The 15,019-nt window shown below is 34.8% G+C and overlaps 1 protein-coding gene across 4 annotated transcripts in view; it reads right to left on the bottom strand.

The window, feature by feature from the left end:
* TBC1D4 (TBC1 domain family member 4) overlaps positions 1-15,019 on the bottom strand; it is a 237,955-nt gene that overhangs the window by 167,539 nt on the left and 55,397 nt on the right. Inside the window, exons 1-2 of one of the 4 annotated variants that reach the window (XM_061171193.1) lie at positions 13,660-13,725; positions 3,843-3,904 (exon numbers count right to left, since the gene is read on the bottom strand). The exons of the other annotated variants lie outside the window; for them this stretch is intronic. The gene's annotated coding sequence lies outside the window, so the exon portion shown is untranslated. Of the gene's footprint in view, positions 1-3,842; positions 3,905-13,659; positions 13,726-15,019 lie in introns of those variants that run through there. 4 annotated transcript variants of the gene reach the window in all.

The raw sequence follows: 15,019 nt of genomic DNA, 5'->3' as shown, positions 1-15,019 counted from the left end.
CACAGTGCACAGACAGCATTCAACATCGACTTTGTTGGAATATTATGTAGTCATGACAATTTGAACTAATTTAAAATTGCAAGTTTCAACAAGATCAGTTAAATCCAGAGACAGAGTGACAACTCTACAGCTTTCCCCAATCCTGCCAGTAAAAATCGATCATCATATTCTCTCTGTTCCCACTGCAATTTCCCCCCTAAATTACAGCAACCAACCATCACACTCTGATCTGTTACAGTTTATGTGTCTGTTCCACCCATAAGAAGACAAACAAGACTGTCTTACACCTCTTGTATCTAACGGTGCAGTGTAGCTATACTCGATATTTAAGCGCAATCAACGTGTCAAAGAGAACTGAGCTAAATGTAGCTAATAATTATTAGTCAGAATTTCCATTTTAGGGCTACTCAAATAGTGATTTCAGAAAATACTTGGATACTTTATAAACTTCACAATATACACAATATGCTCACGTTTTTGGCACTTCCTCAATTATATAATGAGTAACCTCCAAACAAAAATGTCAGGTCTCAAAGGAGAGGAAGTGGTATTTGGTTTCTGCCAAATGCCATTTCACATTTAACCTCTTAAAACCTCAGTTTTTTTTCATCTGTGAAACAGCGCTAATAATAAAACTCATCCACAGAATCATCTTAGAACTAAATAAAATGTTCAGTAGAGAATTTAGCACGTAATCAATGTCAATAAACGTTAATCATTGTGGTTGTTATAATTAATGTTATTATAATGAAGATCCTGATGATCATCAGTAATAAAATACAGCAATGCTAGAATACCCCAAAATAGAAGACAAGTGTAATATCACTTATTTTTGGTCCTGGAATATAATGTAAAACTAACATTTAACTTTAAGTATGACTGATTTGGGGAGAAAAAATGAAGAGAGGATAGTGAAAGGTGACAGGAAAAAAAATAACCACAAAACAGTGCAGGCTCCCTATCCTGCTGGCTCTGAGACCTGTTTTCTGGGGTTCTGGTCTCTGCTAAAAGCAGCACCACTCAGCCTGATGAACAGCACCATTACAGATAAAGTGCTATGGGTAATCACTGCTCTGCTTAGTTTATGAAGTTCATCATAGCTCCTCCGGGCTTATGTAAGATAACTGTTACTTCGGCTTAGAGGCCCCTAGTTGAAATGTGGGCAGATGGAAAAGAGAATACAGTGGCCACATTGTGTCACTGACAAATAACTGTGTAACTACTTTGTTCCCTGTTGAGTTTAACCATCAAGAAATTAAAAGGCAAGTTTTGTCATACAGTTTCTAAAGTTTACTAAAAGAACATGAAAATTAGATTATAGACACAAAGGCGGCTAGATTTGTCAGATGTCTGGTTTTTAACAAGATGACGTTTGCACTTTCCATTTGAATTTATAAAGTGTTTCAGTATTTTGGTTAGAATCATCTGAAAGTACTAAAGACAGCATTACGTTAAACAAAAACATAATTATATATAAATCAAAACACACTGCCAAGTGTGGGCAAGATCAAGTAAATGGTTGGAAAAGTTCTCATCATAATGTGTCCAAATTACAAGGGAGCTGGGTTTCCCTATCAGAGGCCAACAGAGTACCTGTCAAACTCTGCCTTCCAGCCACCATTCCAAAGCTGAAGTCACAACTGAGGCAGCGGAAGGACTTGTTCCTCTTTCTTTTTTCTGCATCAGTGATTCTCAACGAAGGGAAAAGGAAGAACGCTCATCAGAACCCCCAGGGAGGCTTTGTCCCTCACCGAGCAAAGATACTCTTTCTTCTACCTCATACCTGAAAGCACTGTTTTGTATTTGCCAGGGACCCCTGTCCCTACTCGGAATCATAGCCATCAGCAATCACAGAGACCAGGAAAGGTGAGGCTAAAGGTACAACGTGTCTTCACCTGCCTCACCAAGCACTTCAGACCACCAACAACTCTGAAATCCAGATGGAGGGAATTAGAAGAACATAGACGCATGACAAGGGGGTAACTTTTGAAGTTTGCTTAAAGCATTTTATAAGCAGATAAACTAGGAAAAAAACAAACACCTGAAAAAGCAGTAGCTGTTAGAGTAACAGAGAACAAAGGCAAAGTAACCACTGATTTTAGGCATTCCCAAATGCTCAAGAAAGTAAAATAATATTTAGTTGCTAATAACAATATTTAGGGAGAGGTAGAATGTGGTGGTATAAATCAAATGGTGCTCCTTAGTAAAAAAAAATAATAATACTGTGATCATCAATTTAGATAAGAGAATATTACAGTGCAAAAGAATAGGAAAAAAAGTGCATCAAAAGTTTAATAATTTCACATTGTAAATAAGAAATCAATTTTTGTTCATGTTTCATTTCTTTATTTTATTGAACACCTTGATGACACATGGAATCCTGGGTTTAAAAAAAGCTATAGTGTAATCCCCAGCTTTTCTATAAACCGTCTAAAGACTTACAACACAACTCAAAAGAGAAAAAATAAATAAAATCAAATATCTCTGGTTCTAGGGTTGATCTAATTTCAAGTTCTCTATAAGTATTATGTTAATACATTAACTTATAATGTGAATTAAGTATGACTTACAGGTTTTTACTTTATATTTCGGTATTGGAAGGAAATTATATTAATGACAACCATTTACTGATTGCTTCCTATGAACAAGGAAATTTTCTAAGTCCTTTCTGTACATGATGTCATTTAATCCTCACAAAATCTCTGTGAATAGATACAGTCTTCTCTATTTTCCAAACAACACCCAAAAAGAAGCCACTTGCTCAAGGTCACAGACACTTAACCAATGAAAGAGCTAAGTGCTGGCATCAAGGCTATGTGAATCCCAAAGTCCATGCTTTTTCCTCATACTACACTGAAACTAGAATTTTCTGATATTTCTTTGATATGCATACATCAAAGAATATAACCACACAGATAATGCTATTTCTCAATTTTACATCTTTACAGAATTTGAAAGAATCTACAGGTGTATATTGTACTTCTCTGTGTCCCATACAGCACATAGAATAATGCATAGCACTGTTCTGGAAAATGTTCAAGTTGTTACTGAATAATTAATATCTTCAAATGTGCAGAACAGAGCACTTCCTTTTCCACTTGGCCCAATGGACTTCTCGTGGAGATTTGAATATGAACTAGTTATGGACCTTGGGCAAATTATTTCCTCATTTGTACCAAAAGGCATAACAAGGGCATATTGACTGATGACACAAAATTTTTCAAGCCTAAATGGAATTTACCAATACTTCCCAGAAAGTGTGAACAGATAAAAAGTTGTCAGATATTGCTGCCATCCTACTATCATATTTACAATCTAGTTCAGTGACTGCTAATTCAATAAGTCTGACTGAAAGCCTAGAAACTTTTATTTTTGAAAAGTTATTTCAGGTAATTCTGAGTCACAGCTGCTTTGAGAACCACTTCAGTAGGCTCTCCTTCATATAATTATTGTCGTTAATCAAATCTAAGATGCCATAGATAGTAAGACACATCCAGATTGCAGAGATATTAAAATGGGGAGAACATAGATATCCTAGAATTAATGAAATATACTTAAATTGAAGACTACTGCCTTTATCTTAAGATAACCCAGAACACTAGAGGGTGCCCAATTTAGTAGCACCGTGGTTATACTTGTATAATCTGAACAGCTCGTAGTTTTAAAAAATCAGAAATAACCCATATTCTGTTGTATTTTTATAATCAGATTTCATTGTTGTAACTATTTTTGCAGAAACACACTACAATACATTGATTGCATGGATATTAACTGTTGCCAAAATAAATGATCCTTTATAATATCACGACCAGTTGGTTGGTCTTTGAAAGATTTCTCCATACTCAAATTGTTCTCGGCCCAGGCAAGTTACTTCAGACAGTCACTTCAGTAATTGTTGTTTCATCTGTGAAGACAGGGGATTGGGGTAGATTATTTCTAAAATTCCTTCTAGATTTAAAACTCTATTTCTACATCATTGTTCTTAAGTTTTTCTGGTTTTCTTGTTTTATTGGCTGCACAGCATGTGGGATCTTAGTTCCCCAAACAGGGATCGAACCCACGCCCCCTGCCATTGGAAGGCACAGTCTTAACCACTGGACCACCAGGGAAGTCCCTTAAGTTGTTTCTTACATGTAATTGTCATGCCTCCAAACAATCAATTTCTTAAGGGTGAAGACCTTACATAACTTTCTCTGGGGTGTACACACACACATACACACACACACACACACACACACACACACACACACACCAGAAGTACCTGGTACAATCATCCTGGGCTGAGTCTCTGCCAGGCAAGCACAGGCCTCTTCTTCTCACACTATCTGCTCTGGTCCACACCTGGGACCCTCCCCTCTCGGATCATGGAGGTACAAGTTCCTTCCTTCCCTTCCTGCCCAGAATTTTCCAGAACTCTTGCTCACAGCCTCAGTGGTCAGACAACAAATGCAAACATCTGGTGCCAGCCCCTAATTTCTACTCTTTAGCTCTTTCTACAATTTTGTAATTTCCTATAGTAGATCTTGTCTTTATTTTTAATTCCGATTGTAAAAACCAGAGTGGTATCTGTTCCCTGCACTGACACCTGACTAACGCAACATTCAATTTATATAGTTTCTGTATTCAAACAAAACTACGTGAAATGTATCAGAGTTGGTCTACCTGGAATCATCACAATGTCAGGGCACCACTATATCACCAGCTACTTAGTCTCAAAGGACTATGTTAAAACTACAAATTATCTGCAAGCCAGAAGGGAGTGGCAGGACATATTTCAAGTGATGAAAGAGAAAAACCTACAACCAAGATTACTCTACCCAGCAAGGATCTCATTCAGATTTGATGGAGAAATTAAAAGCTTTACACACAAGAAAAAGCTAAGAGAATTCAGCACCACCAAAACACCTTTACAACAAACGCTAAAGGAACTTCTCTAGGCAGGAAACACAAGAGAAGGAAAAGACCTACAATAATAAACCCAAAACAATTAAGAAAATGGTAATAGGAACATACATATCGATAATTATCTTAAATGTAAATGGACTAAATGCTCCAACCAAAAGACATAGACTGGCTGAATGGATACAAAAACAAGACCCGTATATATGCTGTCTACAAGAGACCCACTTCAGACCTAGGGACACATACAGACTGAAAGTGAGGGGATGGAAAAAGATATTCCATGCAAATGGAAATCAAAAGAAAGCTGGAGTAGCAATTCTCATATCAGACAAAATAGACTTTAAAATAAAGACTATTACAAGAGACAAAGAAGGACACTACATAATGATCAAGGGATCAATCCAAGAGAAGATATAACAATTGTAAATATTTATGCACCCAACATAGGAGCACCTCAATACATAAGGCAAATACTAACAGTCATAAAAGGGGAAATCGAAAGTAACACAATCATAGTAGGGGACTTTAACACCCCATTTTCACCAATGGACAAATCATCCAAAATGAAAATAAATAAGGAAACAAAAGCTTTAAATGATACATTAAACAAGATGGACTTGATTGATATTTATAGGACATTCCATCCATAAACAACAGAATACACATTCTTCTCAAGTGCTCATGGAACATTCTCCAGGATAGATCATACCTTGGGTCACAAATCAAGCCTTGGTAAATTTAAGAAAATTGAAATCGTATCAAGTATCTTTTCCGACCACAACGCTATGAGACTAAATATCAATTACAGGAAAAAATCTGTAAGAAATACAAACACATGGAGGCTAAACAACACACTACTTAATAACCAAGAGATCACTGAAGAAATCAAAGAGGAAATCAAAAAATACCTAGAAACAAATGACAATGAAAACACGATGACCCAAAACCTATGGGAGGCAGCAAAAGCAGTTCTAAGAGGGAAGTTTATAGCTATACAAGCCTACCTTAAGAAACAAGAAACATCTCAGATAAACAACCTAACCTTACACCTAAAGCAATTAGAGAAAGAAGAAAAAAAAAACCCCAAAGTTAGCAGAAGGAAAGAAATCATAAAGATCAGATCAGAAAAAAAAGAAAAAGAAATGAAGGAAATGATAGCAAAGATCAATAAAACTAAAAGCTGGTTCTTTGAGAAGATAAACAAAATTGATAAACCATTAGCCAGACTTATCAAGAAAAAAAGGGAGAAGACTCAAATCAATAGAATTAGAAATGAAAAAGGAGAAGTAACAACTGACACTGCAGAAATACAAAGGATCATGAGAGATTACTACAAGCAACTATATGCCAATAAAATGGACAACCTGGAAGAAATGGACAAATTCTTAGAAATGCACAACCTTCTGAGACGAACCAGGAAGAAATAGAAAATATGAACAGACCAATCACAAGCACTGAAATTAAACCTGTGATTAAAAATCTTCCAACAAACAAAAGCCCAGGACCAGATGGCTTCACAGGCGAATTCTATCAAACATTTAGAGAAGAGCTAACACCTATCCTTCTCAAACTCTTCCAAAATATTGCAGAGGGAGGAACACTCCCCAACTCATTCTACGAGGCCACCATCACTCTGATACCAAAACCAGACAAAGATGTCACAAAGAAAGAAAACTACAGGCCAATATTTCTGATGAACATAGATGCAAAAATCCTCAACAAAGTACTAGCAAACAGAATCCAACAGCACATTAAAAGGATCACACACTATGATCAAGTGGGGTTTATCCCAGGAATGCAAGGATTCTTCAATATATGCAAATCAATCAACGTGATACACCATATTAACAAACTGAAGGAGAAAAACCATATGATCATCTCAATAGATGCAGAGAAAGCTTTCGACAAAATTCAACACCCATTTATGATAAAAACCCTCCAGAAAGTAGGCATAGAGGGAACTTTCCTCAACATAATAAAGGCCATATATGACAAGCCCACAGCCAACATCATCCTCAAAGGTGAAAAACTGAAACCATTTCCACTAAGATCAGGAACAAGACAAGGTTGCCCACTCTCACCACTATTATTCAACATAGTTTTGGAAGTTTTAGCCACAGCAATCAGAGAAGAAAAAGAAATAAAAGGAATCCAAATTGGAAAAGAAGAAGTAAAGCTGTCACTGTTTGCAGATGACATGATACTATATATAGAGAATCCTAAAGATTCTACCAGAAAACTACTAGAGCTAATCAATGAATTTGGTAAAGTAGCAGGATACAAAATTAATGCACAGAAATCTCTTGCATTCCTATATACTAATGATGAAAAATCTGAAAGTGAAATTAAGAAAACACTCCCATTTACCAATGCAACAAAAAGAATAAAATATCTAGGAATAAACCTACCTAAGAAGACAAAAGACCTGTATGCAGAAAATTATAAGACACTGATGAAAGAAATTAAAGATGATACAAGTAGATGGAGAGATATACCATGTTCTTGGATTGGAAGAATCAACATTGTGAAAATGATTATACTACCCAAAGCAATCTACAGATTCAATGCAATCCCTATCAAACTACCACTGGCATTTTTCACAGAACTAGAACAAAAGATTTCACAATTTGTATGGAAACACAAAAGACCCTGAATAGCCAAAGCATTCTTGAGAAAGAAAACCGGAGCTGGAGGAATCAGGCTCCTGGACTTCAGACTATACTACAAAGCTACAGTAATCAAGACAGTATGGTACTGGCACAAAAACAGAAATATAGATCAATGGAACAGGATAGAAAGCCCAGAGATAAACCCACGCACATATGGTCACCTTATCTTTGATAAAGGAGGCAAGAATATACAGTGGAGAAAAGACAGCCTCTTCAATAAGTGGTGCTGGGAAAACTGGACAGCACCATGTAAAAGAATGAAATTAGAACACTCCCTAACACCATACACAAAAATAAACTCAAAATGGATTAAAGACCTAAATGTAAGGCCAGACACCATCAAACTCTTAGAGGAAAACATAGGCAGAACACTTTATGACATAACACACAGCAAGATCCTTTTTGACCCACCTCCTAGAAAAATGGAAAGAAAAACAAAAATAAACAGATGGGACCTAATGAAACTTAAAAGCTTTCGCACAGCAAAGGAAACCATAGACAAGACGAAAAGACAACCCTCAGAATGGGAGAAAATATTTGCAAATGAAGCAACTGACAGAGGATTAATCTCCAAAACATACAAGCAACTCATGCAGCTCAATATCAAAAAAACAAACAACCCAATTCAAAAATGGGCAGAAGACCTAAATAGACATTTCTCCAAAGAAGATATACAGATTGCCAACAAACACATGAAAGAATGCTCAACATCATTAATCATTAGAGAAATGCAAATCAAAACTACAATGAGGTATCACCTCAAACCAGTCAGAATGGCCATCATCAAAAAATCTACAAACAATAAATGCTGGAGAGGGTGTGGAGAAAAGGGAACCCTCTTGCACTGTTGGTGGGAATGTAAATTGATACAGCCACTATGGAGAACAGTATGGAGGTTCCTTAAAAAACTAAAAATAGAACTACCATACGACCCAGCAATCCCACTACTGGGCATATACCCTGAAAAAACCATAATTCAAAAAGAGTCATGTACCAAAATGTTCATTGCAGCTCTATTTACAATAGCCAGGACATGGAAGCAACCTAAGTGTCCATCAACAGATGAATGGATAAAGAAGATGTGGCAAATATATACAATGGAATATTACTCAGCCATAAAAAGGAACGAAACTGAGTTATTTGTAGTGAGGTGGATGGACCTAGAGACTGTCATACAGAGTGGAGTAAGTCAGAAAGAGAAAAACAAATACCGTGTGCTAACACATATATATGGAATCTAAAAAAAAGAAAATGGTCAGAAGAACCTAGGGGCAAGACGGGAATAAAGATGCAGACCAACTAGAGAATGGACTTGAGGATATGGGGAGGGGGAAGGGTAAGCTGGGACAAAGTGAGAGAGTGGCATGGACATATATACACTACCAAACATAAAATAGATAGCTAGTGGGAAGCAGCCACATAGCACAGGGAGATCAGCTCGGTGCTTTATGACCACCTAGAGGGGTGGGATAGGGAGAGTGGGAGGGAGGGAGATGCAAGAGGGAAGAGATATGGGGACATACGTATATGTATAACTGATTCACTTTGTTATAAAGCAGAAACTGACACACCATTGTAAAACAATTATACTCTAATAAAGATGTTAAAAAATAAAAAAATTTTAAAATTAAAAAAACTACAAATTATTTTTGACATAAATATATATGTTAATATTATATGTGTTAATACTACATATCAACGAATTGGTGTCTAATTATAATCAGATAGTATATATAATTATACGTATTTAGTTCAAATGTACAAATGCATATGCAGAATTCTTATCAAAGATAAGAATTTCATAAGCTGTGATATGAGTGTCATTTTCACATTTTAGAAGTCATAACTGGAGCAACTTGTATAAAAGTTCACATATCTGTTATTTTAGAAGACTGATTTAGTTTGTTTTTAAGGCGAGGTAGTTTGATAAAGTTTATTAGTTACTAATCATGACCTGGGGAAGTGTTTTAGATCCACTGGAGAATAGTGCCTGTTTATATTACCTTATTTTCTCATTACCAAAACACTTGTTTCTTCTGCAAAAAGCCTACTCATTTCACATGCTTTATGGTTTACATTTTAGCATATCATCTATTTAGCCGTAAATAAAATACTTATTTTAATTAATATGTTCAATATAAAGTATAAAGTGCTTTTTAAAAGCTAAGAAATCAAACTAATAAATGAATTCAGTAAAGTTTCAGGAAATAAAATCAGTTGCATTTACATACACTAACAACAAACTATCTGGAAATTAAGAAAAAAAATCTCATTTACAACTGCAACAGAAAACATACTTAGGAATAAATTCAACCAAAGAGGTAAAAGACCTGTACAATAAAAACTATAAGACACTGTTGAAAGAAATTGAAGAGGGCATAAATAAATGGAAAGATATTACACGTTCTTGGATTGGGAGAATTAATATTGTTAAAATGTGCATACTATCCAAAGCAATCTACAGATTCAGTGCAACCCCTGTCAAGTTTCCAATGGCATTTTTCACAAAAAAAAGAAAAAAAAATCATAAAATTTGTATGAAACCACAAGAGACCCCAAATAGCCTGTGCAGTCTTGAGAAAGAAGAACAAAGCTGGAGGCATTTTGCTTCCAGATTTCAAACAATATTACAAAGCAATATTAATCAAAACAGTATGATACCAGAATAAAAACAGACACATAGACCGATGGAACAGAACAGAGCCCAGAAATAAACCCACCCATATATGGTCAACTAATCTCTGACAAGAGCACCAAAAACATACAATGGAAAAAGGACAGTCTCTTCAATAAGTGGTACTGGGAAACTGGGTATCCATATACAAGAGAATGAAACTGGACTTCTACCTTACATCACCCACATAAATTAACTCAAAATAAATTAAAGACTTAAATATGAAACCTAAAACTGTAAAACTCCTAGAAGAAAACATAGAGGAAAACTCCTTGACATTGGCTTTGGCAACAATTTTTTTGGATATAACACCAAAATCACAGGTAACAAAAGCAAAAACAAACGAGTGGAACTATATCAAACTAAAAAGGAAAGGGAAAAATCAACAAAATGAATATGCAACCTATAGAGTGAGAGAAAATATTTGCAAACCATATATCTGATGGGGGTTAATATCTAAAGTATACAAAAAACTCATACAACTCAAAAGCAAAAAAACAAATCATTTGATTTTAAAATGGCAGAGTACCTGAATAGACACACACACACAAAGTAACTATTGAAGGTTATGGATGTGTTAATTAACTTGATTGAGGTATTCATTTCATAATGCGTACATACATTAAATCATCACATTGTGAACTTTGAATATAGACAATTTTGTCAATTATACCTCAATAAAGCTGGAAAAAAATAAAAGATAAGAAATAAATTTTCACATAAATTCAATGCAACATTGCATCTGACTTGAAAGAAAGAGGCCTGTATCCCAGGTCATTCATTTATTCACTCAATAAACTTTTATTATGCATTTACTCCATGCCAGGCCCTGTACTAGGTAGTGGGAATACAACAATGATTAAAATAGTCTCTGTAGAGGAGAGTCACATACTCTCAAAATAACATCCCATAGCTTCTTTATTAATTGCAAAGGAAAAAATTTACCTGTAGATGGAAAGATCTGGCAATACCACCTTAACCTAGTTATCAAATGCAGCATCACCAAAAACAGAACAAACGACATTTTAAGTGTCTATTGGTGCAATGAAATGGAAAGAACACAATCTCACTTATTCAACATTCTTGTCATAATGTTTAACCTCACTCTAACAGGAAATACAATCAGACAAAACCAAACTGGGGGCATTCTATAAAAAAACTGGCCTGCACTATTCAAAACTATCAATATTATGAAAGATAAAAGGCAGTAGGGGCTTTTCTAGATTAAAGAAGACTAAAAAGGCATGACAACCAAATGCGAGGCATGTTCCTTAACTGAATCTTGGATTGGGGAAAAGCAATAAAGGACGTTTCTGGGACAGCTGAAAAAATCTGAATACAGACTGTATATAGATAACTTAACTGTTTCAATGTTAAATGTCTTGGTTGTAATAACAATAGGGTGGTTGTGGAATGGCTGAAAATGTCCTTATTTTTAAAAGAAACATGCTGACATATAATGACTACAACTTACTTTCAAATGGTTCAGCATTTAATAAAGGAGATAATACAAATGTCCCAAAATGATAAAAATTGGTGAATTTACACAAAGGGAATACCTAATTTTTTGAAATAAAGTTTAGAGTAAAAAATATATAGAACATGCCCATCAGCTTATAGTCTGATGTCACTGTATTACCATGGCCTTCGTTTTCCTCTTCTAAAAAAATTAAGCATTTTATTATATTAGAAAAAAGCGTTAATGATTATACCTAGTGCTTACAAATATGCAATGAAACTGGAATTCTCTTAAACTGCTAGTTGCACTGTAAATTAGCAAAACTTTAGGAAAAGCAACTTAAAATAGGTGTATAGAACCAATAAAATCTACTCTAATCTTCTCATACTTACACTGTTGGTAATAAATTCAAATTTACCAAACATAAATAAGTAAATTTTTGCCTGTAAATATCCCCCAATTACTTCTAGGTTTGCCACACACCATCCACTGGCTGAAACAAGTAACCTCTGTAACCACGTGCAGTAGTTGTGTATCTTTGCGCACGTGCAGTAGTTGTGTATCTTTGCGCACGTGCAGTAGTTGTGTATCTTTGCGCACGTGCAGTAGTTGTGTATCTTCGCGCACGGTGAGGTTTATACTTTATATCATCTACATACACCTCATTACATAAACATACAAAAAAGACTTTAGCCTTGAAACTATATTTCACTATTCACTTAAAGCATACCCCTGGTCCAACCAGGCTCCCATCCCCTCTGGACCTGCTGACAGAGATCTTCTTAAGGCTTCCCGCCAACCTCACATTCTGCCTTTTTCTAGTCAAAACACAGCATCTGGACTATTTGGAGATCAAACAAGTAGAAGTCAAATATGTGTGATTCTGGTATACCTAAAATTCCTATCATCACCTCACGGAATAAGAGTGTGCCCTTAGCTTTTACTGAAGGTTATTTCACAAAGAGTCATATTTAAAATGCTTCAGTATCCACTATAAAACTCCAGTCACTCGATGTCACATCAAGTCCCAAATGACAAATTTCATTTAGAACTGAGTGTTAAGAAAAACTGTTTCCACTGAGGAGCTGGTATTCTTCTCTTATCAGATGTACCTTATTGCTCTGCTGCTGGGAAGCCTAAGAATCAACCCTGATGCTGAATAAAAACAACATTAACATTTATAAATTACATACTAGCCTCCTTCTCCTTTCCTTGGTTCTGATCTTCCATTTCTATTTTATTAATAGTATGTATTAGACACCATTTCCTAGCCCTTTTGAGAAAGAAGCCCAGTATAAATTTGGTGAATAAAATTTTAAAGTATAATACAACATAGCGATGAAAATGTTTTAGAGTTAGGCAGAGGTGACGGTTACAGCACACTGTGAATGTACTAAATGCTACTGAATTATACATTCTATTTAAAATAGTTCCCTTTATTTTCTATAAAGTTTACCTCAGTAAGAAAAGAGTACAGCATAATCCCAGCAAGTAGCATATGGTCAGCAGCCAAATAATCATAATACATTCTTCCCATCCTCACTGTGGTGTGTGGAGAGAAAACTAATCTGTCCTCTGCCATCTGTATTGCTTCTCCCTTCCTTCTACTCCTTTATGTTCTAGTATCGTTTTCAACTGCTCAGTTTATGTTAAAAATCCTTAAACATTCTCTTGGGCCAGCAATTTCTGAACAAGCCTGATTTTGGGACTCAAGAGAATTCTTTTTTTCAAAGGATGTTTTTCACAGAATCCCAGTATATAAATCAAATAAAACCAGCTGCTCTGGTTGAAGACAGTTTGTGAGGGGTCTAAGACCTCCAGACACTACAGCCCTGGTGGTCCTCCTCAGCTTACAACCACAGGCCACAGAGAAAGCTGGAAGCAGACACTTTACGAGAAGAAAAAAGACTTTCATTTGACACTTCTAAAAAACCACAACGAAAATGTTATCTTACCTCCTGTGATCCAGATAATTACTTCACTCCTCCACTTCACGCACATATGAGGGACTGAAGTGTTTTAAGATACAATATAGTTTAATCTCTACCAGTTTCTCTGGTGAAAATTGCTTGTGGCAATTTGTAACAACTTTTATGGAATAGTTAGGCAATGGAATGTCGATTAATATTTAATCATAATAATAGACATTTTCCCAGAAAACTATGAAACAAAGATGATTTTTCCATAAACTACTTACTCATTTTTATTGTTTTTACTGCTACAGTTAATAAAGGTTTCAAATGATACTTCCTCATTTTTAAATTGGTGTTTTAATTCAGCTTTGCCAGCCAATGTGACAAGTTCTAGAAAGGTATGCTCATAGTTTTATAAAGATATGCTCATATCATAGGTTCATAGTTTCTGAACACATGGAGCTTTCATATATTAATTAGGGTATTTTGGTCATAAACTCCAAATGTCATATCTTTACCTTCTATGGAGGAAGTACAAAAGTTAACCTAATTTCCCATTTCTGGGCAGACAATAGCATATACTGAGTAACTCTCCAGACATTATAAACTGATTATAAAACACCTGTAATAAATAGTGAGTTTATCTGGAAGAAAGTTTAAATGCAAACAGGTGCATAACTAATGCAAGCAATTAGAAAATAAAAATACAGTCAAATCTCAAGTAGCTGGTGTAATAAAAGCAGTCAGGAGGAAAGCTACAAAAAACTGGTCAAAATACGGTATAAAAGAGATTCACTTATTTAAAATTACATCCTGTATTTGAGAATTAATTTACAGATGTCATCTAAAAATATAAAGCTTATTCAAGCAGAACAGTTTAAAACACCAATCATTAATTGATTTGCTTGACAAGAAATGGCCAAATGTCAAAACAGTCATCAGTTTCTCGGCTAAACACTCCTTTCAATATATATTACACATATATAATATATACTTTACATATACATTATATATTATATTTATATTTAATATATTCATATTTTTACTAACATATTTGTTTTATATTTTTATGTATTAGAAATATATACTAAATTATAATATAAATAACATATTTTGTATAAGTATTAGTATATTTATATATTTAATATAATATATAAAATATATAATAATACAGACTTAATATATACATTACAAATAGGAAAAAAGTTGGACAAAGACAGTCCGAGCTGTATGCTTATAAGTAGCAGGAAAAAATTATCTACTGATTCTTAATTATTGCATTTGATTATAGTGCAAATGTGCACATAATAATGGCTATTATTTTATAGAGTTATGTTTTATTTTCAGACACTCTGTAAGGCATTTTGCTTTTTCTCTAATAAGTAGGTTCTATTACCTCCGT

The sequence above is a fragment of the Eubalaena glacialis genome, chromosome 16 (assembly GCF_028564815.1).
Source record: "Eubalaena glacialis isolate mEubGla1 chromosome 16, mEubGla1.1.hap2.+ XY, whole genome shotgun sequence".
In the NCBI taxonomy this organism is placed as follows: domain Eukaryota; kingdom Metazoa; phylum Chordata; class Mammalia; order Artiodactyla; family Balaenidae; genus Eubalaena; species Eubalaena glacialis.
This window is presented reverse-complemented; position numbering and strand designations above follow the sequence as displayed.